This window comes from Sinocyclocheilus rhinocerous, unplaced genomic scaffold (assembly GCF_001515625.1).
Source record: "Sinocyclocheilus rhinocerous isolate Xijiao unplaced genomic scaffold, SAMN03320098_v1.1 scaffold13318, whole genome shotgun sequence".
Lineage (NCBI taxonomy): Eukaryota > Metazoa > Chordata > Actinopteri > Cypriniformes > Cyprinidae > Sinocyclocheilus > Sinocyclocheilus rhinocerous.
The window spans coordinates 1-5,439 of record NW_015656263.1 but is presented as its reverse complement, the minus strand read 5'-3'; the positions used below and the strand labels follow the sequence as shown (position 1 = coordinate 5,439).

Below are 5,439 nucleotides of genomic sequence, written 5' to 3'. Positions count from 1 at the left end.
GCAAAAAGCAGCATAAACAACAGAACATGAGGATTCACATGGTCATGTCACGCACCTGCAGCGCTTCTGCGGATGGAGAAAAACATAATAAAGCTATATATAAAATAAATAAATAGGCCTATATGTGAAATATATTTTTCTAAATAATAAATTAACAAAACGATAGAAAAAAACCTGTGCAACAATTAGCAGCCTAAATGCAGAATTTCGGCTCATTTTTGTGATGCGCTCTTGAGAAAGCGGCATCCTGTTTGTTTCCTTTATTTTACAAAAGCACAATGTTTTGTTTTTATTGTGAATGTTCACAAATAAAGGAATATTTAGAATAGTTTTGAGTAATGTCTTACTCTCATATGACCACAAATGAAAGAGTAATGTAACACCGTGTCTTCACTGGATGCAACAGTTGCCGCGGCGCTCGCTACAAGTTGTTTCCACTTTTATAAGGAAAAAAACAAAAACAAGTGATCGTGCCAGCGCCTCACTCGCGCAGTTAAGCATTACTAACTCGACAACGCAGCCTGTTCATTGTCATAATAAAATACAGTCAGCCAAACATTGAAAACCATGCTAATTTAGTTCCCCTCACTCCACAGCAAATATTTTAAATTTAACGGTAGAACAGAACTACTTATACAGAAAAATATAAGAAGCTACTAACAAGCCAAAACTAATTAATTTAAAATTTTATACTTCGCGTTCCAATATCCACGTAAAACAAAATGTGCTTGGCATAGTAATATCACGGAGGTATGGTGGTCACGCTGAACGGCACGGACTACAGGTTATTTAAACTGAGCAGTGCACTGTAAAAGATAACGTAAACGTAGGCTACTAAAGGAACATCAAATTAAGATAAGTAGGCTATGTTTGAGAGGTAACTCGTCTTTTTCTTACCAAATATAAAATCACTTTAGATGCAATTTAATAATATGAATATGATTTAATGCGCTTTTGAACTACAGGAAAAGGGTGCTTTAACGTGAGCAACACCATGAACACAGACGCGGCCTATAGGCTACTTCTGCCATGTGACACCACATTTATTTGTGTTAAAGCCCCTTTTCTCAACAAAAAGTGTTTCCAAACAATTTTTTGCGACATTTGAAGTATCGATATAGAATTTATGCGCTAAAGTTAAACGGAAAAAGATAATGTCGACACATGAGAAATGTTATCGATAAATGGTATTTCCATCAGCTATATCGGTAAAAATTTTGAAGCGCTAAATATTTTTTCGTTAAAAATCCTTGGATGGAAACCTGGCTATTGTTAAATTCCACCTAGCAGGACCAATACCATTGTCTCTCTTTCGTTTCAGCTTGTTTGAAAGCATGTACGAAGGCACTTCTGTGCTCCTATTGGCCAGTGTCACAGATGTCAAATCATAACAATACAACAACAGTTATTCAGTCTTTCAGTCCAGAGGAAGTGCCAAGTCCTTTAGCAAAGCCATTGTTCTTATTTCTTTTAAGTTCTTAGAGACCTCAATAGATTCAAAATACATTTTCATTTCAAGTTAGAATTAAAAAAAAAGAGGTTTGCATTTAGAAAATTTACTTAAGTATTTTAAGAGAGCACTTATCTGGGTAAATTCTATGAATCAACTTAAATGCAATTTCTCTCATTTTGTTAGTAATTAAATATTTGTGAGGTAATGACCAAACTTTCTTCCAGGGAATATCAGTTACAAAACCATTCCAATAAGAGATTGAGATGAGGCACAGAAATCGACTACATTTGAAACAAAACTCTGATTTTCTTATTGTTTTTTTATTTAGATGACGAAAGGCACTGTTTTCCAACAAATGTTTTACAAAGATGCACTGAGTGACAGGAGATTGTAAAAGAAAGACCTAAAAAGCATGAGAACTCCATGTGGCACTGCATCAGCAAACTCTTTTGGACTAACAGGAATTCCATGCTTAACTAAAAACTCAGAGTAATTACAGATTGAACCATTTTGATTGAAATGTTGAGACACAAAAATAATAAAATTTTTAAAGTGTGTCATTTGCATTGCGTGGTGACCTTAGATGTTTTCGTGTCGTGTGTGACGTAACACATCATTAAAACGCATGCGCATACTTAACAGAATACTCTAATAAAATGTAAAAGTATTAAAAAAACGCTAAGGTGAAAAAAATAAGAAGAAAAAAACAGTCAAATGTAGTACAGCACATATCCATGATTTTAACCATGTCTCATCTGAGGGAAAATTATACGAAATTACAGTTTATTCTGTAATATCTGTGTAGTATTTTATTTACAATTTATTAACATTCTGTTGCACTTTACTTCACTGTGTATATTACACCATGTGTATATTATAATATTACTCTACACTTTAATGGCACCTTATATATTTCCTAATTTTAATCTTTCCTGTCATGGTTCTTTTATTTATTTATTCATTTATTTGGTATAATTTTGGACATGTTTCTGATGCTTTGGCAATTCTGCATGTGAAATATTTAAGCCAATAAAGTAGTTTTAACTTAAATTGACTACATACAGTATATTTCCAGTGTCTGCATCCCATTTTATGCATGGTGCCTCCAAAAAACCAAACTGATAACAGTGATCTTTTTTTTTTTTTTTTTCAAAGAACAAAACAGAAAATATAATTGTATATACAAATATAGATTAAAACTATAGACTATAAACATGACACATGAGAAAGAAAGAAAAAAAATATTGCATCTGTTCATTCTGAAATTCACCTCCATCACTGATAAAACAATCAACCGAGCAGTAGCCCTCAAATTCTTTGAATGAATAAAACCCACGCAGGACTCCCCCCTCCTGCCATTCCTGCCATACCCAGGTGGGCAGTCTTTAAATATCTCACTGCACCGTAGGCACTGGGTCAGTGAATATGGCACCCGGAACTCCTGTCTGCATTGTGCAGAAAATGCACTCCAGTTCGCAACACCTAATTTACATTAAAAAAACAAAAACAATACTGAAACAATATTAAATCATTTTGAAGAAAGGCAAAAGAGCCATACATGGAAAATATTTTAAATTTATTTTTAAATATATTATAGGATGGTGTTAGAAAAAGAGTGTTATTTGCTTTGTCTGTAAAGTACCTACGAGATTTAATTTATAATCTATATTAACATCAACTAAATTAAAAAAGTTTGTCAAGTCAAAAATTAGGTTGGCTTGGCTTGAGAAAGCATAGCCTGAACGTTTGAAGATTTTTTTCAATTTGAAAGTTTTACAGTTGAGGGCAATACTACGACGGCGTTTTAGTGCCTCATTCAAAAATTAAAAAATTCTATGATTACGTGATAAAAAGTCAAAAGTCAAAACTACGAGAATAAAGTCAAAATGTTACGAGAATAAAGTCGAAATGTTACGAGAATAAAGTCGAAATATTTCGAGAATAAAGTCAAAATTACGAGAATAAACTCGTAGTACGAGATTAAATTTGTAATATTTTGAGAAAAAAAGTCGTAGTAATATTTTGAGAAAAATCACAGAATTGCGAGAAACAATGGATGTGGAGGATTTGGTTAAGTCCTACTTTAGGTTAGGATTTAGCAATAAGGAAATTATTTGTTTTTTGGCGCATCAGCACGGAGTTGTAATTAGTAAAAGGACACTGCAGCGGTTATGTAGGAATTAATTTATTCAGAAGAAAAAAATCAGACAGACATTGAGGAAATTGCCTCTTTTGTGCAGTCTGAAATGGCGACCAGTGGTCGACTCCAAGGATATCGATGGTTACATCTGCGTGCTATTCGAAGAGGATATGTTGTTTCTCAAGAGACTATGAGGATGCTGATCAAAGAAATCGACCCTGAAGGAGTTGAACACCGGCGCGCTCGACGTCGCCAGTACTTCAGCCGGGGTCCCAACGCGTTGTGGCATATGGAGTCATATGATAAGCTGAATGTACGGCATTGCTATTAATGGTTGCATTGACGGCTTCAGTCGGTTTGTGTTGTGGATGGAAGAATACTATACAAACAGTGACCCCCAAAGTAATTGCAGACTACTACATTTCCACTGTAACCCGCATTGGTGGTTGTCCCGAGCAACTGCGCGCCGACCCAGGAACGGAAAATGCACACGCCAAAGACATGCAGGTTTTCCTGCGCAGAAACCACTCAGGTACACAGGAGAGAAAAGTTTTATGTATGGATGCAGTACGGCAAATCAACGCATAGAGGCATGGTGGGGCATCCTGCGTAAACAAAGTGGACAACTTTGGATGGACATCTTTCAGACCCTCAAAGACGATGGGCATTTCTCTGGTGATTTCTTGGACAAAAATCGTATACAGTTCTGCTTCTTGAACCTTGTCCAGGTACGTAACAATTTAAATAGCGAATCGATTGCGTCTAAAGGCTAAACATACAGTAATATCCACTTTGAAATGCAGTTCAAATAAATAGACAAACAACTGGATTTAACTATTATGTGAAGTTCAGAATGTTGTTTATGCTAGGATGTATTTTGTGCATATAAGTTGTGCAGTAAATAGTTATATTGATAAAATGGTGAATGTTAACAATGACATTTTTAGTGTAAAAAATCATGAAACATTTTTTTTGGGGGGTGGGGGGGTATATGTATGATGGTAGTTCTGCAGCTCAGTCTACATCCAGTTTTAATAATGAATGTCTTTATTTGTCATGCAGAATGAGCTAGATGAAGTTGTGAGAACATGGAACACCCATTGCCCGCAGTTCGCCCAGTTCTGATGTACTCTTTGCCAGAAATTCATGGTGCAACAGAAGACAAACTCAAATCTGTTCTTCTTGAGGAAGTGGCTGCTTGCAAAAAGGAGTGCTCCCCAAAGGGGCAGTACCCCTGTGACAAGACTGTATTTGAGCTGTGTACTTCTTATGGAAGAAAAAGGATTAACTTCTCCTGTGGACCTATACCATGCAGCTGAACTGTACATTCTGTTAAGAAATGAGATACTAGAGAATATCTAGAAAGAAAAACTTTTAAATGTTTGTATTTTAATGAAAGCATAATTAAATTTGAACTCAGATCTATATTACATTAAAGACTCAGACTGTATTACAATAAGTCTTATGCTAATATATTTTATTATTTTGAGCTGTGTAAGTGTAATAAACATTTTAAATAAAACAGTTGTGGTGTATGCTTATACAAACAAGAAATTACAGTACACCAGTAACCATAATCAACGTAATGCATGCAAAATATTTAATACATTTTTAAAACATCATGAAAACATCTATGAGCAACAAGCATATGCAACCCTCACAGTGACTGCATGAAGCATTTCAAAAGCTTGCTAAGAACTCTCTGATGTGCCTTTTGAAGCGTTATTTACCTCAACTGTACTTGAACATTTTGTTACATTTAATATGAGCATATGAATCAATAAACAAAACATGGAAACTAAACAATGTACAGGTGCATCTCAATAAATTAGAATGTCGTGGAAAA

General features: G+C 34.9%; 1 pseudogene; it reads left to right on the top strand.

Annotated features, from left to right (window-relative positions):
- The first annotated feature begins 3,505 nt into the window (after positions 1 to 3,505).
- Positions 3,506 to 4,853, top strand: LOC107719937 (uncharacterized; annotated as a pseudogene).
- The last annotated feature ends 586 nt before the right edge of the window (positions 4,854 to 5,439 follow it).